This window comes from Centroberyx affinis, unplaced genomic scaffold (genome assembly GCF_046629955.1).
Source record: "Centroberyx affinis isolate AG114_WGS23_722 - 3 ecotype Tasmania unplaced genomic scaffold, CSIRO-AGI_Caff_v1 ptg000828l_1, whole genome shotgun sequence".
Taxonomy (NCBI): domain Eukaryota; kingdom Metazoa; phylum Chordata; class Actinopteri; order Beryciformes; family Berycidae; genus Centroberyx; species Centroberyx affinis.
Window position 1 is genome coordinate 1 of NW_027279427.1, and position 11,565 is coordinate 11,565.

Here is an 11,565-nt window from a genome sequence, read left to right on the forward strand (position 1 = left end):
GTCCTTTTTTTGGTAATGAGAGAGAGAGAGAGAATACAGACCTGGGACCTGGTTTGAAAATGATCATCCTCATTCTTTAAAAGGCTCTCACCATAAGATATTGTGCTTGAAATTGAGCTCGGTGTGGCTGAAATCAGTTTTAAGGAGTTTCTCCAATTTTTCTTTTTTGCTTGCTGTTTTTTTTTTTTTTTTTTTTTCTGCCTAAGACGAAGACTCACTGTGCTGGTTGAAATGTTGCAGCGATAAATATTTTGGGAGCTTATGTATTCAGTGTGCGGACATCCTTCCTTGTCTTTCTCCAAATTTTCTGTCACGAATCAAAAGCTAAATTCAATCACAGTAAGATCAGTTCCATTGAATTTAATTTAAATGAATTGATCTTAGTGTCAGAGTCGGTGGTTTGCAATCAATTTTTCCAATATTTTATGATAAAACAAACAAACTTCCATCATGATCTGAGGTATTAGCAAGCAATATCTGCGATATTACCACACAGATATCATTTCGCTGTTTTTCCATCATATTCTTTGGAATTATAAGAAAAGTGAGTCTAGGGGATTTTAAAGAATATTTTCATCAGATCAGCACTCCTATTCTGAGAGGCTTTGTGGCTACCGGCCCCCCGATGGGTAATGAAACAGAGAACATCGGGCCGAGGTTGAATGACAGACTGTGAAATCCTTTCATAAAGCCGACGTCAGCTGCTGTGCTTTAACTGTGATTTGCCTGGAACCTGTTATTACTTCTATAGGCACACACTGGAATTCAGTCCCTTCACCCTGCAAAACACAAAACGTCTTCCTATGAAGTGTCCAGTCATGTATTTTACCCATGAAACATTTTCTTCAACATCATCACTTGAAACAAGGAAGAATATCTAAACAAAAACAAGGAACTTTTTGTCTCAAGCCCCTGTTTATAAATGTGTAAACTGTACTTTTCTATAACAATTTATATGTTTTCATCTGAACTGTTGTGATGCTGTAAACCACCTGTCACTCCAAGCAGGTTAACCCACACACAAAGAATTATTAGTAAATACTATTTGACCCAGATCTAATGTCTAGCATCCCAAATGGCAAGATAATCAAGATTTAAATAGGTTTGGGCCTGTTGGTTTGCGATTGGACTTCTGTCTTCTTGAGCGTTTATATAGCCACATTTGACTTTGCTCATATGTGTTTTTGACCGTTTTAAAGGTCATTGTATGTTGTTTGTCTGCAACTTTTACGTCTGTCTCGATGCTGCTCTCTTGTCCGGGTCTTCCTTGAAAAACAGATTCTTTCTCTCAGTGGGACTACCTGGTTAAATAACGGTTAAATGAAGAACGCCGTCCTTGTTGATTTGCCGTACAGCAGCAGTTGGCCCCTGCTGAAGCGAACTCTGATGAAAGGATTTCACCCTGACCCACATACATCTGAACAGAGCGTGAGCTAGACCGGAGAGCCTTTCCAGCCGAGGCGTCTCCAGTGCAACACGTTAAGTTTCACTACCTCCTGTCGACATGTAGTTAAAGGACCGATGCAGCGTTTTGAGAGTATAAAATTTTTGCATAAGCCTTGCAGTAAGAAAACGTTAGTATTTTCACACTATACACATGCAGATTACATATCTTTATATTTACAACAGTGGGAAAAAGTGGGATGAGTGACTATGTCAGATGGGGGATGTCGAGATGTGCTAGGTTCGATTCCTCTTCCTACCCTGTGAGTGTTGGTGATGTCTCAGTGCCATATCATTAATATTGCTTAAGATTCAATTGAAAATGCCCTCCCCTCCCCGCCATCAATTTGCTTTTAACCCAGAGGAGGTCAGCGCTCCTTGTTAGAACCTACTTGAATTGACCTGATAAGAGATATTTACACAGAAAACACCGAGTGAGTTTTGAGGGCTTCACCGTTGCCTTGAAATGTTCACACATCCGCTTTAGGTCAAGAAATCCCTGCAGGAGCAAACGCACTATTCTATAAAACAGCCATACAAAATCAATGATCATGGCCGATGACATGTAAGCAGGGCAGGTTAATCGTTTGCACAATAATAACGCTCATGTTCGATATTTTGGAGCAAATCATGACTCAATCCAAACTACATTTTCCTGAATAAGAAGGGAACTAGCAAGTCTAGTCGTTTTTTTTTTGCAGATGAACATACTGTATTTACAATAGCTGCTACTTAAATTTTTCCCTTTTGATTACAATGTGAGCCTTTTCTCGGTTCAAAAGGAAATTTTGTGCTTTTTTTTTTTAATTTTTACAGACACCCAACCTCCGTGTCTGTCTGACTGTTTTTAGTACCCCACAGAGGTATAGTTCACCGCCCTGGTACACTTCCCAGACTGACATCAAGTCGGTTACAGCGTGAGGTAGCCATATTGCTAACAGTTGTCAATAGCAACAACAACAGTGACGTCTAAATGGGATCCTTGGGATGGTTCAACCTTGTTACAGATCTGACTCCCTCATGCTAAAGCTGTGTGCAGTCTTGTTATTGTAACGCACGACACATCCACCAGGCGGCGTACGCTCTGTGTTAGCATCACCGACTTTTTGCCTCCGTGGAGGGGAAGACAATCTCGGACAGATTTTTCCTTGATTCATTGATCTCCTTTTGTGAAATGTGTTTGTTGTGCATCGACTCGGCTCTTCCTGCGGCCTGGATGAGACTACGCTCTGCTTCCAAGGCGAGGAAACACGAGGAAGTGATCACTCTTAGCTGCTCGGACTGTGGAAAATGAATCTACTGGAAACTGTCCATACTTTCAATAATTTGAGAGTGTGCCATGCCACTGATTCTCTTCTCTCTGTTTCTCTCTCATCTGTGTCTCTTTGGTCCCTCATGGGTGTCTCTGCTCTCCTTATTTTTCACCTCCTGTCTCTCTCATTTTCTGATATTGTTTATTTACTACAAAATGTGTTCACTGTTCTGTGTGTAACTAAACGTGTTGCTGCTGACTTGGCCAGGTCTCCTTTGTAAAAGAACAAGTAAAAGTACAATAAAAACACTAAGGTTAAGTAGGTTGTAGATTCTATCCCAGGATCTCATTTAGAAACTGCCCGACTACTTCCGTACCACGTCCCATGATGCCTAGGTCCCTTTCGCGACGTGGGCTTTTTGACCTATTTTCCTCTTTTTTTGCGGTAAATGAATCTGCGATGCATCAGAACTGAACGGCCTCAAATAAATAGAAGAGCCTATAACTGGTCAGAGAATGGTCGGATATGTTTGTAATGAAATGTTTAGAAACGTTTGACCTGCTTTAGTCCCAATGGTTAAGTGGATGCTGACCTAGGCAAACAAGGTGGTGATATTATTACTCGTATTGTCAGTAGTGGTTTTAATGTCACTGAATAGATGGGTTTGGATTCAGAAAGTACCTGCAGCAAATGTATGGACTGTTTGACCATGTATGTCAAAGCAGGGTTTTTTTTAGATTTTGAAAAAGTCCTGCACATTTTCATTTCTTATATTTCATGGCCTGAACAGAATCAAGTATCCAGCGCGCTGAATCTCAATAATGTTGCTTGCTTTGTATGCCCCCCCCCCCCCCCCCCCTGCTTATAATCACTGTTATTCAGTCTCATTCTGTCGGGGCTGTAGGCCGGATCGTTACCATTGATCGATCCAACAGCGCCTTTGGAGTCACTTCATTCTGGCAAACAACAGGCCTACAATAGTCGGGGCTCAGTCAGATGGATGGGGGCTGAGATGAAAATAGGAGGCTTTAAATCATGCAAGTCATTTATCCGTTCCCCCGAATAGTACCCAGTTCCATCTCTGTCGCCTCCTTTATCGTCGCTCTTCATTCTTGGTGTCCGTGAGTCGGTCCGTCCCGCGAAAAAAAAAAAAAAAAGACTCCAAGAATCCAATTAAAACGTCCTGGAAGTGTCGCGAAGGATTCTCCAAATTCTGTTCTTGCTCTGACAGGGGCTTGTGACAACTCTGCCGGGTCGTTTTCTCCACCGAGGGGGGGGGGGGGGGGAGAAGAGAAAACAGAGGGGGGGGGGGGGATGGTTTCCTGGTTTCCACGGCGAGCGGCCCGTGTTGTTCTTCGGTGGTGTTTTTTTTTTTCTCTCCGGCGCTCATCATTAGCGCGAGTGAGTGAGGCGGTGGACGTTCAGGCGGGTCGCTTTTAGATGACGCCGTCAAAAGTGGCAGGGATCTGACACCCAAGGTGCGAGGGAAGGAAATCAACCACCAGCACTTCTTGCATAGCGTGGCGATATTCAATCTACTGGACTTGTTTCAGTTTGCAGGTTTTTTGGGAAAGAAGATATTGAGTAGGATGTTCTCCCCGGTCACGGATAGTGGCGAGTGAGTGCTGAGACAAGCACTTCTGTCTGAGGGGCGGAGAGGCTTTTTTTTGACATGCGTGTATTGTTAATAATAGAGTCTGTGTGTGGGTGGAATGAAATGCAATCATCGCAGTGTTTTTGTCTGATGCTGGGAGCTCAGGCAGAAGTGCTGTCAGGAGCGATACACTTAGATTCGCCTCAATAGGGGGAGAAGTTCTTCCCGCTGTTGTTGTTAGTCGTCTTGGTCTTAGAAAATAACGTCCAGCTCCTTGGAGAAAAGTGACTCTTAACTATCAAACTGTCAAGATTTATTTCGTTGTTTCTTTTGACAACGCAAACCCTTTTTATCCCGTTTTTTAAGTTGTTTTCTGAAAAGTGCTGAAAGTATTTTACCCTTTTTACATCATGATAACTTCAACATTTTGTCCTTTTCAGTGTCTGGTTCTTTGGCCTGTTGAAGCTTGCATGCACTATGCAGTCAGTCTATTCTAAACGTCAGCATTTCCCCCCCCCCCCCCCTCCAGCCAAGGAGGGAAGATCTGGACTGGTGATATCTACTGTAATGTTTAATTTAAATGCATGCATTTCCAATACGCACAGAATTACTTTGTTCTTCTTTTGATAGAGCTCGGGGGTTTCTCTTTTGGCTCTCATTTTTCAGTGCATAGTGTCAGTGAATCTTGAATTGTGCATTTGTGCAACTGCCTTTTCTTTAGCTTTTAGACTATATTGGCATCCGGGTCCAAGCAATGAAATGGTTTTTGTCTGTGGTCTCAAATGCAGTGATCCGGGACTTGGCGGCGTCTGGGTATGATGAGGTTTCTTTTAGGCAGGAAAACAGAGGGCCAGATGGCGGCGGTGGCGGTGGCGGTGGCGGTGGCGGTGGATGCCGTATGTGTCTTCGCTGTATAAGGGGACGTGAACAAAAAAAAACCCAACTCAGCACATCCTCTCAGGTGCTCTGATCCTTCTGCCCGGCTTCTGCTTCTCCGCTGTCGGCCGCTGCCTCCGGTGTCTGGGCCGGATCCGACCCGGCGCCGGCGCCCCTAGAGGTCGCTCCCGGCGACGCGGCGACCCGCAGGCTGCCGTCGGGGGTGGCGGCAGCGACCGAGCGGGGGTTGGAGGCGGGGCTGGCGCTCATGGCGGAGTCGGGGGTCCGGCTGGCGCTGAAGTCGCCGTCGGGAACCGCGGTGGCCTCCTGGCTGTCGGAGAGAACTACCGCGGTCTCGGCCATGGGGGAGCTGGCGTTGAGGAGGGGCTTGAGGGAGGCGTAGGTAGGGAGGTCGGTGTCGCTGTCCAGTGGGAGGCCAGAGGAGGTGAACTCCACCCCCGAGTCACTCATCTCCAGGAAGTTCTTGTCGGAGGTTAGGGCCTGGTAGCGGCCCGGTTTGGAAACCTCAAGACCCTACGGAGGGGAGAGGAGAGGAGAGGAGAGGAGAGGAGAGGAGAGTAGAGAAGAAATGAGGAGAGGAGAGGAGAAATGAGGAGAGGAGAGAAGAGGAGAGAAGTGGAGAGGAGAGGAGTGAGGAGAGGAGAGGAGAAATGAGGAGAGGAGAGGAGAGGAGAGAAGTGGAGAGGAGAGGAGAGGAGAGGAGAGGAGAGGTGAGGAGAGGAGAGGAGAGGAGAGAAGAAATGAGGAGAGGAGAGGAGAAATGAGGAGAGGAGAGAAGAGGAGAGAAGTGGAGAGGAGAGGAGAGGAGAGAAGTGAGGAGAGGAGAGGAGAAATGAGGAGAGGAGAGGAGAGAAGTGGAGAGGAGAGGAGAGGAGAGGAGAGGAGAGGTGAGGAGAGGAGAGGAGAGGAGAGAAGAAATGAGGAGAGGAGAGGAGAAATGAGGAGAGGAGAGAAGAGGAGAGGAGAGGAGAAATGAGGAGAGAAGAGGAGAGAAGTGGAGAGGAGAGGAGAGAAGTGAGGAGAGGAGAGGAGAGGAGAGGAGAGAAGTGGAGAGGAGAGGAGAGGAGAGGAGAGGAGAGGTGAGGAGATGAGAGGAGAGGAGAGGAGAGATGAGAGGAGAGATGAGGAGAGGAGAAGTGAGGAGCGGAGAAGAGAGGAGAGGAGAGAAGATGAGAAGAGAGGAGAGGAGAAGGGAGGAGAGGAGATGAGAGGAGAAGTGAGGAGAGGAGAAATGAGGAGAGGAGAGGAGCGGAGAAGAGAGGAGAGGAGAAGAGAGGAGAGGCAGTAAAGGAGAGGGTGTGAGGGAGTGAAGGAGAAAGGAGAAAAAGGGTGAGAGGAGATGAGAGGAGAGGAGAGGAGAGATGAGAAGAGAGATGAGGAGAGGAGAAGTGAGGAGCGGAGAAGAGAGGAGAGGAGAAGAGAGGAGAGGAGAGAAGATGAGAAGAGAGGAGAGGAGAAGAGAGGAGAGGAGAGAAGATGAGAAGAGAGGAGAGGAGAAGGGAGGAGAGGAGAGGAGCGGAGAAGAGAGGAGAGGAGAGGAGAGGAGATGAGAGGAGAAGCGAGGAGAGGAGATGAGAGGAGAGGAGAAGCGAGGAGAGGAGATGAGAGGAGAGGCAGTAAAGGAGAGGGTGTGAGGGAGTGAAGGAGAAAGGAGAAAAAGGGTGAGAAGTGGGGCGAGAGGGGAGAAGAAAGGAGGTGGGAGAATAGGAGAGAAGGGGAAGGAAAGAGGGGTAGGGAGGGAAAGAGGAGGAGCAAGAAGGAGGAGAGGACAAGGGACAGGGGAGGAATGAGAGTAGGGAACACATGGGAGGAGGAGAGGAGAGGAGAGGAGAGGAGAGGGAGGTACAGCAGATAGGGAGGGAAGGGGGAGAAGGGAAGGAGGGAGGAGGACAGAAAAGGATTCCCTCAACATAAAGGAAGAGAGGGAGGAGGCACAGAGGAGGGAGAAAAGTAAAGCAGAAGGGGAGGAAGGAGGGGAAAGGAAGTGGTAAAAATTGAGGTCAGTGAAAAAGCAACATGAATAATTCATGTAGCATGTTTCTAGGACCATATTTATAGATTTACCTTCCACTCCCAGGCACCACTTATGTTTTTTTCTACTATGTTCTACATGGAAACAAAGGCGACATATAGAAACAGAAACAGAAACAATCTGCTGGAATGAACATAAGTTTGGGAAAATAAATCTGTGTTTTCTACTGGAGATAGAGATTATAAAAGCAGAGGTTATGTATGTGGGGCTAAATCTGCCTTCTCTGTTCAAGATGGAGAAAATAAATTATTCTCTGGCACTTTGAGTGTTTTATCACATTTATCTAAACAGAATGAATAAAATAAGAGAACATAAACTGAAAAGGTCAGATATATTTTTGCAATGCTAGGCCTATATTTTCTAGTAAGCTATCTAACTTCCCTGCTAAACTCAAGCTGTCATTGTAGCTGTTGTTCCCGAAATTTCTAGCTAGATTGATTTGAAGTAACACTAGTTTTATATGCCAAGCTTCTGGGTAGAGTTTCCCACATGTGACGCAAGTTCAAAATGGCCGCCAAGGGAATAAGGTCTATAGCCGCTAACAGTAAATTTACACTGCAGAGAACTCCTGACCACTACTTCCCATTCATTCCTCCATATTTCTGTTTAATAAATGCTCCTTCCTATAAGCTCTGCTTGAATCTAATCTGTCCTTTAATTACACTTGGCATTAATGTGACGTGACAAAACAATCTCAAGCAATCTCAAACAGGGAGCTAGTTGATGTTAGTTTTCTCCTGTTTTTTATTTGTAGGTTTACTACTTTGAAGACAACTGTCCTGAGTACAGATGTAAGAGCCATAACACCCATTGAGGACGTTCTTTATTGAGATTGTGGTCACAGTGCTCAGCTGTGCGTCATGTTCACAATAAAGAGCGCCCTCTCGGATATTACTGCATTATTGATTCCCGTATCTGTCATATCAAAAATAGTCATGCAACCTAAAAAACCCTGCTGTCCGTCTGATTGCTGTTTTCTTGACCTATTTGCCTGATTTCCACTCAAGGGCCAAACGAGTCTAGCCGGTGATGATTAGTGTTAGAGAAACGGTTTGATTTCTCCCAAAGTAAAACGGAAAATGCATGTTTTTGCATTTCAGAAAATGAGTTGTCTGCAAAGTCAGTGTGTCAGATTAGCAAATAGATTGGGTTTCACTGTTAATAAAATGAAATCGAGACATATTTATTATTATAGTTGCTTATATTTTTCCACGACACAAGAAAACACAAGAGATTGGCATCGTATCTTGAGTAAGTCCTAATTTTAAAATCATTGCCTCTGCTATAGTTTTTTCCAAGCATTGGTGGTTCAGTGGTAGAATTCTCGCCTGCCACGCGGGAGGCCCGGGTTCGATTCCCGGCCAATGCACACTTCCTCTTTTTTAACTCACAGTCTGCCATGATCACATGACCACTCGCACTGCACCGTCATGTTTTCATGCTTTTCTTCAATTTTCCTCTTTAATCTCTGTTTTTTCTATTTGAACTGGATTCTTTATTTTGATTCTTTATTTAACTTTGTGAATTATACACTCACTGGCCAAAATAATTATGTCTTTTCATAAAATATAAAAGACACCTAGCTTGGTACCTTGATTGATATTTATACTGTATACTGTATATGTTCTGTACGTCTTATTTTTTTTATGTGTCTGTGTATGCAAATTCTGTACTGTTTTTGTAATATTTTATATAATTTGTACACACTGCTTACTGTTTGTTAACTAAAATACCAATAAACAGACGTAAAAAAAAAAAAAAAACACCTGCACCCGCCCCATGTGTATACTCACTTATCATTGGCAAAATATCATCATTTGAGTGATAAATAAATAAATAAATGAATAAATAATTATTATTTGCTAATAATAATATGATTACCAGTCAATTATGGTTAATTGTCATGCTCATCGCAAAACCGAGCCATAATCTAAAAGTTGCACATTAATTGAAAGTCACAAAACGATGTAGATAATCAGATTAAAAACGGAGGGTGCAGGTTTTGCTTTACAAACATGTGACAGCTCTTTTATGTTTTATGGTAATGTGCTGTTCCAATTATTTTGTTCCAGTGTGTGTGTATGTTCCCATTCTCTTTCTACTGAGAAGACCCAGCATACAAGCATTTCATTGCACTGTTTACCCTGTGTGTGCTGCTGTGTATGTGACAAATAAACACACATGAACTTAAACTTCTTGGTTCCACTCCACTGACCTTGATAGTGACCTCTGTGCTCTCCGTGGGGTTGTCCCACGTCGACTGCATCTGAGACTCCTCAGTGAACCTGGTGTACGCTTCATGCACCACCTGCAGACAGAAACACACACACACACACACACACACACAGGAGAGGTTTCAAAACTCAGCCACAACATTTCAGTAGCTCTGTTCTCACACACAGGACATACACAGCTAGTCATCAGAAATACATAGACACTGGTAAAGAGGACATCGGCACACACACACAAAAAGCACATGTAACTGCACGGAAAAGCTCTTAAAAACACGTATAAGATATTGAAGAGGACGCTGTGTATAGTGTGACACGACTGAGAGACGGGGGGTTTTATTTGTCTTCGTGGTCGGGCCGGAGGTCGAGAGGAAACAGAGCTGAAGCGGCTGTGATCTTTTCCGAAATAATATAATATAGACGTTCCTTTAAAGCCACTGAAAGACAGCAGGAGAAGAGGAGAAAGCAAGATGGATGGGAGTTAAGTGAGACACGGGAGGGAGTAGGTGTGAGTTAAAGAGGGAGAGGAGGGAGAGATGAGGGAGGGATAGAGCAAGACAAATGAGAGATATTGAAAGAGAGGCAGAGAAGGTGGCAAGAAAAATGGATGGGAAAAGAGGCAGATTTGAAGGATTGAAGAGGAAAAGTAAACTAGTTGAGGGAGAGAGAGAGAGATGGGGAGAAGGAGAGCTTAAAGGAATATGTTTTTGGGAGATTGGCTCTTTGGTCAGTTCAGTCATTAAGTCATGAGAACATAGACACCAAAATGATCTGTGTGCCTTGTAGATCAATCGCTCCAGTGCTTCATGCTAACACTTTAGCATACACTATGTTGAGTGATAGTAGGTAAGAAGACTGAAGTAAGAAGTAAGAGTAAGAAGTAAGAAAACTGACTTTATAATAAAAACACTAACAGTTTAAATTACTAAAAGCTCAGTCATCTTACTTTAAAATAATGCTAATTGTCTAAATCAGTCAACATACTGTGTGCTAAAGTGTTAGCATGGAGCACGAATCATCTACCAGGGAGGGAGAGGAGAGAGGTGAAGGAGAGACAGATGAGAAAGTTAGAAGGAAAGAGGGAGATAGAGAGGGTGGCAAGAAAAGGATGAGTGAAGAGACGCAGGTGGAGATTGAGAGAGAGAGAGGGAGAGAGAGCGTAAGTGAGATAAATGCCAGAAAACGAGACTCGGGAGACTTCAAGTGAAAAGAGTGAAAGAGGGAAGAGAGAGAGGGAGCAAGACAGATGATAAAGACAGAGGGTGACAAGAAAAAGATGCGAAGAGAGAGGCAGGTGGAGAGATGGAGAGGGGGGGAGAGAAAAAAAGCAAGATAGATGGGACAGAGCGAGACACAATAAGCGAGTGTATGAGGGAGAGAGACGGCAAAGACCGACGAGAAGCACAGAGGGAGATGGAGAGGGGGCGAAATGACGAAGAGAGGAAGGCGGAGAGATGGAGAGAGGGATTCGGGAGGAGAGTAGACGGCGGCGGAGAGAGGGATGAGGCGCGGGCGGCCATCGATTTTCATGTCCGGCCCCGGTGGGGGAAAGTGCTGAGAGGACGGCGACATCCTATCAGACAGGTTGTCCAGGTCTGTTGCCTCTGTGCTCTCTGATCTACGGGGGGAAATCCATAACACTGTCAGAGCAACTGACATCAAGGCCGGCTGCTGTCGTCTCAGCCTCCACAATCGATACACAAGCAGATGCAGACACACACACACACACACACACACACCTAGATTAAGTTCCCGTACACACACGAGAATACAAACGCACACGCATATAAGCATTTGCACACACACCTATGGCTGTATAAGCAGGTATACATACATATAAGCTCAGAGACACACACACACACACTCAGATAGGCATACGTACTGTATGTGCACACACACACACACACATACACAGCTGTGTGTGAGAGTTTAGAGGGGGAGTGTCTCCATATCATGTCACATTATATACAGCGAATAATCTATTGCTTTACAACACTTTAAAAACTAGAATATCAACACATATTTTGGTACACAGAAACCACACACACACACACACACACACACACACATATATATATATATATAGACACACACACAAACTGACAGACAAATAAA

The 11,565-nt window shown here is 44.6% G+C and overlaps 1 non-coding gene across 1 annotated transcript; it reads left to right on the forward strand.

Annotated features, from left to right (window-relative positions):
- Positions 1 to 8,517: 8,517 nt before the first annotated feature.
- trnag-gcc (transfer RNA glycine (anticodon GCC)) lies at positions 8,518 to 8,588 on the forward strand. Its single transcript has one exon. It is a non-coding gene; the product is annotated as a tRNA-Gly (tRNA).
- Positions 8,589 to 11,565: the final 2,977 nt, after the last annotated feature.